Here is a 13616-nt window from a genome sequence, read left to right on the forward strand (position 1 = left end):
GATAGAGGATGAGGAATGGACAGATGAGAAGAGTGAAAGAATGGCTACATGAATATATTGATGAATGGATGGATGCTTGAACACACTTCTCCTAGGAAGAGTCAGGTTTGCTTGCTTTGCGTTCTTGGTGTGATTAGAAGTGTGGTTCGGTGGGGGAGGGGGGTAGAGGGGTATTTTAATTTTCTGGACACTCTCTTGTGAAGAGTGGCCCCTGAGTTTCCAGTATCTCACAGATTTGTCTTGTGCTGAATGGTGGCATCAGCAGGATTGGTGCGCCCTGGAGTATTGAACTGGGCGTCAGGGTCCTGCTTTACGCCCCTGATTTCGAATGGCAGTCACGCGATTTACCTTTTGCCAGGTGTGTGTGTCTGTTTTTATAAGGCGCTAGGTTCCCATGCAGGGCCAGCTCGCGCTACTTAGCCTAACTGTAGTACTTAAACTGAAACACTAGAGTAGTGCGTGCTCTTCCACTCCCATTGCCCAATTTGTACAAACCAGGGGGCTCATGCTACCCAACGCGACGCTTTTTTAGCACTTTGCTCAAGACAACTACAATATTTTTGATCTTGAAAACAGACCGGCACTGTCTTTTAACTTTTTGGGACTGGTAGCAGTTTTTCCCCAGAGCCTGAACCCGGGGCCTGCAGCCAAGCCCGTGCTCCTCCGCGCGCACGGTCACGTCCAGGCAGGACGAAAACGCCACAGGTTGTCGAACTTTCTTCCCCCTCCCGCCCACCTTTTCCTTCTTGACGTCTGAGGTGGACTCCGCCTGCTGACAGCGGGTGTTTTTTTCTCCTTTTGCTTCCTCAGTGAGGTGAGTTTGGAACTGTTCCCAGACGGGCTGAAGGGCCCGGCGGCGGTGCTGAGGAATCCGCCTTGGCGCGCGCAGCCGCCGCGAGACCCCGGAGCGGGCGCGAGGCAACGCGCAAGGAGCGGGCTCGAGGCAGCCGCGAGGGAACCGGGCGGGGCTATTACCTTTGAAGCGCGAGGAAAGGATCCGGGCAAAACTCTGTATCCTGAAGAGGTTTTCAGGTGGACCGACACCGAGGGCGCAGGGTTCCCTTAGTGAGGTGAGTCTTTGCTCTCTGTTAGTTTTGTTTTTATTTTTCACATCACTCGATGCGAGTTAGGTAGCGCAGTGGGTTGAAACACTTGGTACCAGATGTGTTCGCCCCCTGCTGCACTCTCAGGTTCGAATCAGCCCGGAAGGGGGTTGACTCACCCTTTCAGAAGTATGAGTGAACCGGTTGTCTGAAAGAGTCAGTGATTGAAGGGTTTGCGCTGTGAGTTGAATATGTGTGTATTGGGCACTTCCTTGTAGATTTCTCCTCCTTAACAGAGGCTCTTTCATAACATTCGTCATATGTGAGAGGGTGAAGTCCGGCGCAGGTGAGCGGTGGCCCGGTAGGGTCTCGAGGAGCCACCGGAGAAATGAAATGCTGTGGTAAACGGAGTCTCAGGCTCACATCACCACATGCGGAAGGATTAAGGAATCATCCTTTCACCAGCTGCGAGAGGCAGAGAAAGTGAAGAGATCCCCTCCAGGGTGACTGCTGATGTCTCCTGCAGCGGTGCACTAGCTCTGAATGTGGCTTCCTCGAGTGTGATGGCAGTGATTCCTGACTGCGTTCTTCTTATGTGACCCCATCTCTTCAGCGACCGCTGTGCAGGTGGGACTGCACTGGATGTCTCCTCCTACAGAAGTAGTGTTCCCCTATAGGCGAGAGTGGCAGCGATTCTCTCCTCCTCGTGGTGTTGTTTACTCCTGTAGGAGAGAGTCGTAGTAGGTAGCACCTCCTTCTAGTGATGTGCCCTGCGGTTGTCTCCTTCTAGGGCTTTGAGTTTTTGCTGTCAGTCAGGACCATAGTGGTTGACCCTCATATCTTTTATTGTGGTGTCTGTGGGGATAGTCTTCCCCTAGAGGGCTGTCAGGCAGTGCCTGATGGGCTGGTCTGACAGGTACATGTGTGGGCCGTTTTTTAACAGTTTGTGGGCCTGTTTTGTGGCCAGGTGGGCCGGTTTTTACTGTTGATTTACCTGATATTACTGCAAACATTGCCAACAGCAATCACACATGCATGCCTTTCCCCTAACATGCCAAATACCATACAACGTGTCTTTACAAGTTCAAAACTGGCCACTTTTTAGCTGTCTGGTTCGCTAATGGAGGCCACTTTTATTTTGACGATTTTTTGTCCCAGTACACAGTCCGTTTCTGTCTCGCTAGCAATGATTTAGTTTATAAGGGAATGCTGTGGTTGTTGTCTACACTAGTGAAACATTGTTCCACTTAATATGAGAACTTGCGTTGTCTTCCCCTCACAGGTCGTTGTTTTTCTTCTACTCTGATGTAGCGATTCCATTGCAAGACGGTAGCCACTTGGCTCCACAGAGAATTGTGTTGTTCTGCGCACATGGGTTGCTGTTGTCTTCTACTATAGATGTGTTTTCCTCCTGTGGGTTTACTGTGGTTGACCCCTATTTCTCCTGCGGTGTGTTGTGTTAGTTGTTTTTTTCCTCGTCATTGAGCTTCGCCTTGTAGGTGAAGCCTGCAGCGTTTGTCTCCCACTAGCCACATAAGATATCCCTTAAAATGTGAAGTAAAGTTGTCTTCTGTGGTGCTGCTTTGTCTCGTGGACGATACCTGCAGTTTTGTCTCTTCATAGTTGTACAATACGGCCATTCTAGTCAGGACTGGCATTGCATACTTAGAAGGGATGTATGTCATTACGATGCGGTGTTTACACCGCGCTACCATTACAACGCAGTTATTACAACGCAAGTCGTTACAACGACTTGCGTTGGAGGGCACTGGATTGTGGATTATTTTAATTTTCTATTCCAACTCTAGCCCACTTAACAGTAGGGAAGGTGTTGGAATAGAAAAGTAAACTATTCCTTCAGCAAGAGCGCCATCCAGCGCAAGTCGTAGAATTGACTTGCGTTGTAATGGCTGCGTCGTAAAGGCCCCGCGGTGTAAACACCGCGTTGTAAAGGAAGTTTCCCCTTAGGGGTGTTTTCGGTTTATAAAAGGATGGATCAGTTGTGCTCTCCTAGAGTCTTAGTGCCCTGCCCATAGTCACTGCTTGGGTGTATGGTAGCCCGAAATTAAATGCTCTATTTCAAGGGCGCACGTTGAGGGTACGCTTGAGTAGACAGCGTCTATCCACTTTTTCACACAGTGGACACTGTCTACCCTGCCAAGAGGTTGGGCAGCACAGAAATATGCTAAACTTTTCGTGGTGTAATCTTCAGACAGAGGGACACATTCAGCAGCACCTGCACGTTGTCTGCTTTCATTGGGAGCAGAAACATGCATGTTGGGAGGGCACTTATCAGATTCCAGCTGGGCCCATAACAAAGGCCAAAGTTAAGGGCCATAAGGACTCACTCTATTGGCCTATCCTGACAGGGAGTTATTGGGCGCGTCACACTAAATATAATCGAGGGGAAACAAAGGTACATAGTTTATCACTTCACAGGTACTCAAGTGAGGTATGCTTTTGACTTTGGTCATTCCCTGTATATAAGACATATGCATGCCCTGCTAGAATGTCAGATGTGCTGCTCTGACCCAGTATTTACATAATAACAATTTAAATTCCACAATTTTGTTTTATTACTTTTACAGTGCTCCTAATCCCACTGCAGGGTGTCGGAGTTCTTTACATCAATAGTACACATTGTATATTGACATAAAATCCTATGTGTATAAATCAATGTACAGGATGTGTTAAATACCACAGTGAGGGTTACAGTGTAGGAGCCACGTGTCCTTGGTAGCTTTTACTGTACTATATTAGGATTACAATTTATGAACTGCAACTAACAAAATGATCTCTGTACTAAAATCAGTAACCCAATTACACATTTACATAAAATAAAAATCTGTCATCTGCATGTTACATAATGTGCTTTGCTGTAGACATATTAACCTTCTATGCTACTTTCCAGTAGCGTAACAAAAGTTGATGGGGCCCCCTGCAAGGTACATGGAGGGTGCCCAATGTATTTAATCCGGCGCTCTCAGACCTTAGTACTGTACTGAGGGGGACCCCTGCCTGCAACTTGGGCCACCTCCGCACCACGGGGTCTGCGGGGACCTGTGTTACTCCACTGCTACTTGCATTCAAACCAGACAAAACACAGACCTCTCCAGCAAATTTTAACATTATTAATATTCATTTATTATTAATATTTCATTAGGCACAGAAAGATCTCTGTAGCAGTTGCCTTAACGCTTAACCCCATTAGATATTTGAAAATGCTGTCATTGCAATCAATTAAGCAGAATAGATTTACTGCCACGTTCCTCCTTGTTGCAAATTTCTTTGTGGCCAGGTCTTGAAAAACTATTTCATGCAATTTGCATGTTGCTTATTGATGAAAGTTCTTAACAGTCACTGTCCTATATTAGGAATGTGCTGCAGTAACAAAAGGATCGCTGTGACAAAAGCAGTAATCCACTCACCTAGCCATACAAAATACAGATTTGGGATCTGCACAGTACGTGTTCTGTGCAGCAGGCATATTAACCTTCTGGAATTACTTTATGCCACTAAAGAAAACTCTGCGCTCTCTCTCTTTCTCTTTCTCTTTCTCTTTCTCTTTCTCTTTCTCTTTCTCTTTCTCTTTCTCTCTCTCTTTCTCTCTTTCTCTCTCTCTTTCTCTCTCTCTCTCTCTCTCTTTCTCTCTCTCTTTCTCTCTCTCTTTCTTTCTCTCTCTTCCTCTCTCTCTCTCTCTCTCTCTCTTTTTCTCTCTCTCTCTTTTTCTCTCTCTCTCTCTCTTTTTCTCTCCCTCCCCCCCCAAGGAACATTAATCACAAGAGTTATCTAGACATTTTTTTTGCTGCCTGAAAGCTGGATACAAAAGGAACACTGCAAAAAATGTTTTTAAATCCTAAATTATTGCTAAACACTGTGTCGTCCCCCTCCCTAGAGGTCAGGGCCCTCTCCCTTGTCAGGGCCCTGTGTTCCGCACCCTATAAAGCCGGCCCTGGCTCCTGCTGTGACCCTTGTTGTGCTCTGCTCGCCTTTTTCTATGAATCTGCTGACTTGCCAATCTCTAAAGAGTAACAACACGGAGGTGGATTGGCGGCAGGTACACGTGCTGCACTGCTGCTGCCCAGGCTCCAGGGCCAGAGGCTCACTATCGCCAGGCTTCGCGGACTCTGCCGGAATGTGCAAGGTTCATCCATCCTGCTGCCCGGGCAGGTCTACAGATTTATTTTACTGTTAAGGACAACAGCGACACCCAACGGCCAGCGAGGGGTCTTTGGCTACCGATGCCGTGTACCACCAGTGCAGCAGTGACATTGACAGTCGTTAATAGGAGTCAGACATGTCTATTTTGAACAATTATTTATTTGCCACCGCTCGAGGGATTCGGGGCCTGAGCGGAGCAGTGTACTACTACGACACAAGTTAAGCCATAACTCATGGAAATAGTGGGGCAAAGCAACAGTGGATCGCCCAATGTAAATGACGAGTCAGTAGGCTACCAGGGACTCAACTCTCACTGTACGCTGTCCTAATGCATTTAGATGTCTGCTCGAGAGAAATGGCAGGGTACTGATCACACTGGCTGGTCTCATAACGAGGACCACCTAGTCGACTGCGGCATCTCGACAGGCAAGCGCTGGGAAGCGTCCACCTCACTGAGGCACATCAACGCTTAGAACATGCAAATGCGTGTGGGGCAGGTGCCTCTTTTTAAGCGACCCCCCTTGGTGCCACAATGTACGGCAATGCTTCCCCCGCAAGAGCCCGCCCTCACAGTGCGGTTGGTACTCGCGAGCCGTGAGAGTGCCGAGACTCTTCCACGCCCTAGAGCCGGGGGCGGGATGGCAAATTCGTGCCGGCCGGAGGCGCAGAAGAAAAACCCGAGCCTTCTACTGCGTGGGCGTAATTGTTGCATTATTATACGCTCGCTTTACACTTTCGAAATGATACCCGTGTTTGCCACTATTCTTGACGGTGGGTGACGAGTGGATGCCTCAGGCCTCTGGGTCCCGGTGCCACTGCACCTGGTGCATCACTGGAAGCTACGCCTCCGCTTGGCAGGCACGCAGCCCTGGCCCCTGCCGGCGTGCCATGTGGCTGAGGGTGGCAGGGGCGGCGCACACACTCATTGCCTTGGCTCTTCCTCTTGGCCGGCTGACTCAAACACAGGCCCTGCCTGCCTCGGAAACTCTCCCTCATCTGCGGTCGGAGAGGTCTGACTTCATCCAGCACGGCGCACACTCTGGCAGGGCTCTGGCGGGCACACCCTGGGTACAGGAGGGCGCCCACGCTTTCTGCCTAAGGCGATGCATTCTTTAAACCCCGTGCATGCAAAATACAGACGGAGGAAGAGTGCAGTGTGAATTCATGTACGATGGTAAAGCACTGAAACTTACTGCCGTGGGCGAGTGACAGAAAGAAGCTGGTGGCCTTGGAAGCTTTTGTGTCCAAGCACACGAATGCATATCATGGGAGTAAGTTTAAAACACAGCTAGCAGTAAAACCTGCTGTGCAGATGGTGGTGGGCGAGGAACAATCGCTCTTGGACTTGGAGGCGTTTGGGGTGGCATGAATATTCAAATTACGACCGTCTATAACACACTAAATTAGAAACACAGGTAAGTATATGACAGCTGCCGGTGAGACGTAGAAGCTGTTGAGTTTGGAGGGGTCTGTGCCCGATCCAAGATGGCAGCAGCACAGAAGCAGCGTGAATCTCAAACGGGTGAACGCTTCATTAACACAGTTGAAAGGTCAGAAACTGGCATTTTTGCAAGAGTCTTGTCCAAATATCCAATGCTGGAAAGCAAAGGATTCTATAAAAGGGCAGGCTTTACAAAACTACTGGTGTTGTGATAAGTGACTTGTTATGACAGATGAGGTGCCCAAGCTCGATGATAAAAGTATGCTAAATGGTTAATCTATGTACAATAACTTTCAAAACCAGGCTTAAAGTTGTTACCATCTAGAATATTACTTTCATGTAAAGCTTTTGATTTCAACCACACGTTGATAATGAAAATGCAAAGCAGTGTGTTTAAAAAAGACACTAAACCACCTGACGAAAATTAATGAAATAACTTGTCATGATGCAATTTTTTTAAACAGACTGCTTTCCGAAAAATCGTACTTAATAAAAATCTAGACATTGTAACAAACTAAAAGTTAATACTAAATTAAATATAAATAATAATCATGCCCAGTTAAGAGAAAATGTATCATTGCCTTGTGGAAAAAGTAACCATTGTTGTTTCCATTGCAATATTTTCACAAATACATGGAAAACGTAACGTAACTTGGTGCCAGACTTTCTGGTACTATTTTTGTGAAAGTTGTTTGCTATCTTTATTCCCTGTCCTATATGTCCTAGTTATGGCGGTGAACTGACCCTTTCAGTATATGTAAACTCTAACTAAGAGGTGTCAGTGGTTCTAGTACACTGGGGAAATGCAGCAGACCTGCAGTGTTCCTACAGGCCTCACAAGTCAGACTTCCTTGGAATCGACAGAACTTTTAATGGACTCTAAATGAAAGTGGTGCGGAGTTGAGAGCACAGTATACTGGAGATGGTACTTCGCTTTCAGGAAAGTTTCATGCATCCTTTCTTTATAATACCTTAAAGGATTTTGTTGTCTTTGAGCAAGAGTAATTGTAGTAAATTCTGCCCCTATATTTTGAGTCTCCTTGCTAATCACAGAGAAACTTCAGCAGTGTCACTCTTCCCAGTTGAAGGTACATAAATGGGAGTTCTCTTAAGGTAATCCAGCTGAAGTGACTTTTGTTTGGAAGATGGTTCAATCTATCCCAGGTCATGGAGCAATTTCAGCAGGAAGCCTTCTTTTAAACATTGAAGATTTGGTTGAAAGCATTCACCGATGTAGAGATCTACATTACACTTTTGCAATTGGCCCGCAATCTCCACAGATATGATAAATTATAAAAAATGTGCGGATTACAAAAAACAACTTACATTATTTGCGGGCAGGGCATGAGAATGGAATACAAGAAGTCGAGTCAAATTTGACAAATCAGGAGGGGAATGAGGATAGACTCAGAATTAAAATAATGAGATGGCATGGTGCAATTTGCTACAGCTGAAGATGACCTATTGAGGGCCGAAAAAATCCATGAGTCCTCACTATATTACCATGTTGGTGAAAAAGTAGGTAAGTACCTGGTACATTGATTTGACAGGAATTATGATAACAAATGAATCTCAAGCATAGTGGCAGATAATACTTAATTCACACTGTATTAAAACACCCAAGTGGGTATTTATAGATGTATAATGCATGAAAGCTTGCAGTTCCTGTATAAAATCCCATTTCTAATTTCCTTACTGTTGTCAAGTTGGGCTGCCTGTAGCCTCCTATAATTACAACATGATTTAGATTTCAAATGTAATAGGTTATTACAATTGAGTTGTGATGTCATAATGCAAAATGCTTCCTCCCAGAGCCAGCGGAGAGTGTAAAAAATTACAGCTGCAGTTTAAACATTGAAAAAGGGAACTGGATTTACCTTTTTATGATGTGTTTTTCAGTGATCAACAGAAAAAGGATATTTAGGGCTGCATGTTTATATTTTGCGTGCTGTAGGTCATTACAGGAAAATATAATCCACATCTATGTATCTACACATTCTGTGCACCATCATTTTTTTAAATGTGTTGTTAAGAGGTAGCAGCCTTTTTTCAAATAGGGTGTAAGATGGTTAATACAATCTACTGGGCCAGCACTATTCATTCTTATCCAAACTCTCACACTCCCATGTGCCTCCATCCTGTATATCCTAATAAAAACAGACAAACACAGAAAAACAGAGACAATCATTTTTAAAGCTCATTCAATAATTGATTTCTGTGCTCTATTCGGGTATTGATTTGTTAATTTGTGAATTCGTACATTCATGTCTGAATACATTTGAAAGTAAAATACAACAACAATACTTGAGGAGGATTACCTTATTCCTTATTTTGTTGTATCATATTACTATTCATAAAACAGAATGTTGTGTTGCCACTATCTCAGTCGTGTGTAGGATTGTGGTGGTTCCCTTTTGAAAAATAGAGTAAAAGTGGAAAAACAAAATGAATGACAAAAATCCCATAAGGAGAACCAGAGATATGAATTTTTAAAGTTTTAAGTACAAATACTGACAAAAAGCACCAGGCGCCAATTATAGTCTAGGGTCGTGGTAATCTAGGATTTAGGTGCAATTTCAGGATGACTGTGATGGGGCACTTTTCAGATACACCAACCAAGTTCGTTCCAGTGTAAGATGGTACCTTCTGACAATGTTTTAAGTCAGGAGTACACTTCTAAATCCCCCAGGATCTCAGGGGAGGGCACATAAAGACTCTCATGTTATCAGGCAGAGGCCATCAGAAATGTATCGTTCAAGTTCAGTTGCCACTACTCAGCTTGGCACTTCAGAGAAAAGGCCTTTTGCAGCGTGTTGCCTCCCTATAGACACAGAAGGGATGTGCGTCAGTACAACGCGATCATTTTGATCGAGGTACCTCACAACACAGTTTTCACAACGCAAGTCGTTACAACGACTTGCGTTGGAGGGCGCTGGATTGAGGATTAATTTAATTTTCTATTCCAACTCCAGCCCACGTAACAGTAGGGAAGGTGTTGGAATAGAAAATCAAACTATTCCTTAAGCACAAGCGCCATCCAGCGCAAGTCGTAGTAATGGCTGCGTCGTAAAGGTCGCACGGTGTAAACACCGCGTTGTAAAGGATGTTTCCCCACAGAAGGTCAGCCAATTGACCCTTGGAGTCCGATTCTTTTTCCAGGGTAGAGGAGGGAACTGATCCAGTTATTAATGGCTCCTCTCAAAACCAAGAAAGCAGATTCAGTCCTTTTCGGATCTTCTCTAAGTCCAGAAAGTGTTCTGAAGTTGATGTTTAGAGATGCCACATTTTCCCCCGGCTCCAGCTTGTGGGTGGGAATGTCTTCTGAGCACTCCCTAATCAATGGTTGTTTAAAGGCTCTTAGGGCCAACCCTACCCACTTTTTAAGTAGTTCCTGTTTGCCTTACAGCAACCAGACCCCAAATTGCATGTGTCAGGACATTTTCAAAATGGGGAAAGTTTTAGGCCAAACTGAACTTGGGCCCTGAGGGCTGGGGGGTGTTTGGGAGTGCCATAGGGAAATCACCAATGTCCTCCCACATCTAACAATTAAATTAATTTTAAGGCATGCACTGTATCCGCAACAAAGACAGAGATACAACTCTGGTTAGACAAAAGGAGGGACCTTCAGCAACCAGTCAAGGGAGCCACAAGAATTGTCTTGGCAATCTGTTAGCTCCATTTGTAGTGTGCCCCAAGTGTTACATGTGGCTCAACAGACCTGTCAAACAGGATTTGACAGTATGATGTCTTAGGATGCCCACAGCTCCCACTATAAAAAGTCTGTGGAGGTCAGTCATCCGTACCCATTCAGGTCAGCTGATTGATTGTTCCTGGAAGGCATTTCACATCTTGTTCACACTTCTTCTAAGCTCAGCACAAGCCTGGAGTTGCTGAAGAGTTAATGCAAAGTAGCCTTCAGGAACTTCAGGCAGGAAAAAATAACTTTCTAAAAGTTTATTTTTCGTAATATTTATTAGAAATCTGACTTCATTATTGACTTCTATTTTTAATGAGTATTAAAACTATTGATTTAGTTATTTTTCTAACTGGCCACTTTTCAGAGTTAAACGTATTAGTATTTTAACTGCACTCTGGTTTTCTATATAGGACAGCTAGGCCTGCCACAGTGAAAAAAAATCGTTTGAGTCTTGTCACTGTAGGGCTATGGTATGGTAATGTTAATTTGTTACATGTCCCAATATTAAACACCGTGCACCCTACTTTTTGGGCAACAAAGCCTACATGGGGGAGGGTTAACAATATTTAAAAGGGAGATTTTTACATTAAAAAAGTGTTATTATAACAGGTTGCACAGCATGTTTTACACTACAGTAGTCAGGCCACAGTGGTAGGCTTGAAACCATTTTTTTCTTTTGTCACACTATTGGATGCCACAATAAGTGCTGCAGCTCACATGTGACATTTAACTTTTAAACCCATAGGTGTATTTACTCACCATATATTATGACCTTATATGAATGAATGATAGTTTTATTGTTCAGTTAATTAAAATGTATAATGTAACACAATGTCATCACCGAATAACACATAATCAATTAATAACATCTTAAAAAACATTTTCTAACAGTTAAATACCCCCAAGATTCACTTCATACGCCTCAAAATAAGAGATTGTTAAACTCCATAGCAGTAATCCACAACTACAACCTACCAATTTATCAATATAAAAAAAAATATATAATCTAAATACCTTTTCCCAAGTTGAAGGTAATTAGGAGTTCATGAACCTGTTGCTCTTGGTGTTATTACACCTAAAACGTAGCTACTGGCAATATTTATGGTTAAAGACTAATAGTGCAAAATAGTCGGAAAAGTGCAACATGCCTTTGATGAAATCCTTTCTCGTTTTAAGACTAAATTATAATCACAATGAAAACCACCTAGTTTAGCATGTTCAGTCATACTTATCAGTAAAATTCATTGTTCAGAATAAAACGAACACAATATGAATAGGCCTCCTACACACTGCCTGTAACGCTGACAGTGGCCATTACAACTCACACTTTACAAGTTTGGACTTAGCAATGGACATATAGAAAATTTAAATATGCCAGTCTGGGATTAGGCAGTTTCTCCATGTTTTACAGGTCATGTAGAATTCAGAAGTAGTATGTATAGTATACATCGCTTAAACCACCAGTTCTTAACCTTTTAACTTCTGTGTTCCCCCACTTAATCATTAGTGGACTCCGGGGACCCCTAATTCATTATTGGAAGCCGGGGACCCCTGGCATGAGCACATTCTAAAATTTGAGCCTTAAAACAATATACACAACTAAAAAAACAAGACCCCCAGGATATAGCGGCATGGATTAGAAAATTTAGCGGCACAAATATGTAAATTTAGCGGCATTTTTGCGGCACTTTATTTTACTCCTAATCATTCATTTTCAGCATTAAAACAATGGAAACTGTTTTCGCAGAGTATTCCACTTTGAACTAGGCCCTGATGTGAAGTCATTTCCTTTAATGTCCCTTCCACTACCCCTAGCATTTTAGTGAATTGACGCCCATGCTCTAGTTGGCCATGTTACCCCCTCACCTTCCATGTCCAATGTGCCTGTATTTAAAATATATCTTGATGCATTGAGACAACCCATACTTTCATATATTAAAGCAACTTCTGAATTAGAAAGGTTTATTCTGTCCTACACAGAGAGATAGGCAGCTAAGCTTAGGGTCGCCTTACTGGATGTGGCCAGAATGGAATTACTGAAATGGCAGTAAAACCCTGTATCTTGTTTTTAATTACACAACAAACAGCCGCTTTTGACTCGGGTTGGCGGATTTCCAACCCCCATGCTGGCAGATTTACACCCTCTGACAAGGCAGCTGTTGAAAATTCACCTTATGAAGGATTAACCAGCAGTGCACAGGAGGGTTGTCCACCAAAGTTGCAGCATCCGCCATGGGAAGAAATATTTTGGTGGGTTTCAGCCTTAATGTTTCATCACCAAAGTGGCTCCTCCCATGGGGGGGTGCAGATACTCTGTTGAGTAACATGCAACGCTGAGGAGATTCCTTCCACCAGTAACATAGCATAAGTATTTGTAAAGCAAACGTTCACCAAAGGGCATCTTGACGCTGAATAACAGATGTTTATTGTTACCCAACTCTGTGGTTTAATTTTATTGACCTCAGAAAGATGAAAGGCTGAGTGGGCCCACTGGGATTTGAGCCTGTGACTATGAGGACCCGGCTTAACCATGGCCACTGGGAAGGTCATGCGAAGTGAAAATATAAGGTATGCACCACATATCAGCCTTGATTTGGCAAAGATTTGGGGCACCATGACTACCTTTCCATGAAGGCCCACCACTTACTCCCTGCCTCCACCTCCCCAAACTGACCCACACATAGCTGCCAAGGTTTTAGATTGCGATGTGTGACATTTTCATAATTTCAGTGAAATTATGAGTGACATTTCAACGACTATGAGTGACACTTTCTTAGTTGCAAAGTCAAGCAACGAAATCAAGCAATGAAAACGAAGGAAACATAAATACCATCAATTACACCCATTTGAGCAACAAGAAACTCCAAGAAGATCTTTCAACTTCTGAAAAGCATCATAAATAGAAGGGCACTAACCACTCTGTCAATGCCGCCCACCCCACTGTGATGCATTATAGCAGGTATATCCATGCCACCCTTTTGCACCCCCTTCTTCCCAGGCCGCGTGATTGGCAGGTGCAGACTGCAGAAAGCTCCCAGGCGCCACTTTCTGCAGTGCAACACAAGGATGTTTAATTACAGGGGGCCTGCTCGACACTGACTGAATCACTAGGCAATTAAGAGAAAAACATAAAACTACACAGCCTAATGCACAAAAAATGAAAACCTGTCCTAATCAGCCTTCCACCCACGCGTGACGAGTAGGCCCGAGAAGCAGGATCTGACAAAGGAGGGCTGCAGGCACAACCCCAAACAAGCATTAAAAATCCAATAGG

At 44.1% G+C, this 13616-nt stretch overlaps 1 protein-coding gene across 2 annotated transcripts in view; it reads left to right on the top strand.

Annotated features, from left to right (window-relative positions):
• The first annotated feature begins 808 nt into the window (after positions 1-808).
• Positions 809-13616, top strand: part of RIN1 (Ras and Rab interactor 1) — a 131789-nt gene continuing 118981 nt past the window's right edge. The window contains exon 1 of one of the 2 annotated variants that reach the window (XM_078660818.1): positions 809-1070. The gene's annotated coding sequence lies outside the window, so the exon portion shown is untranslated. The remainder of the gene's footprint in view (positions 1071-13616) is intronic. The other variant, XM_078660819.1, reaches the window with a different exon arrangement.

This window comes from Lissotriton helveticus, chromosome 9 (genome assembly GCF_964261635.1).
Source record: "Lissotriton helveticus chromosome 9, aLisHel1.1, whole genome shotgun sequence".
In the NCBI taxonomy this organism is placed as follows: Eukaryota; Metazoa; Chordata; class Amphibia; order Caudata; family Salamandridae; genus Lissotriton; species Lissotriton helveticus.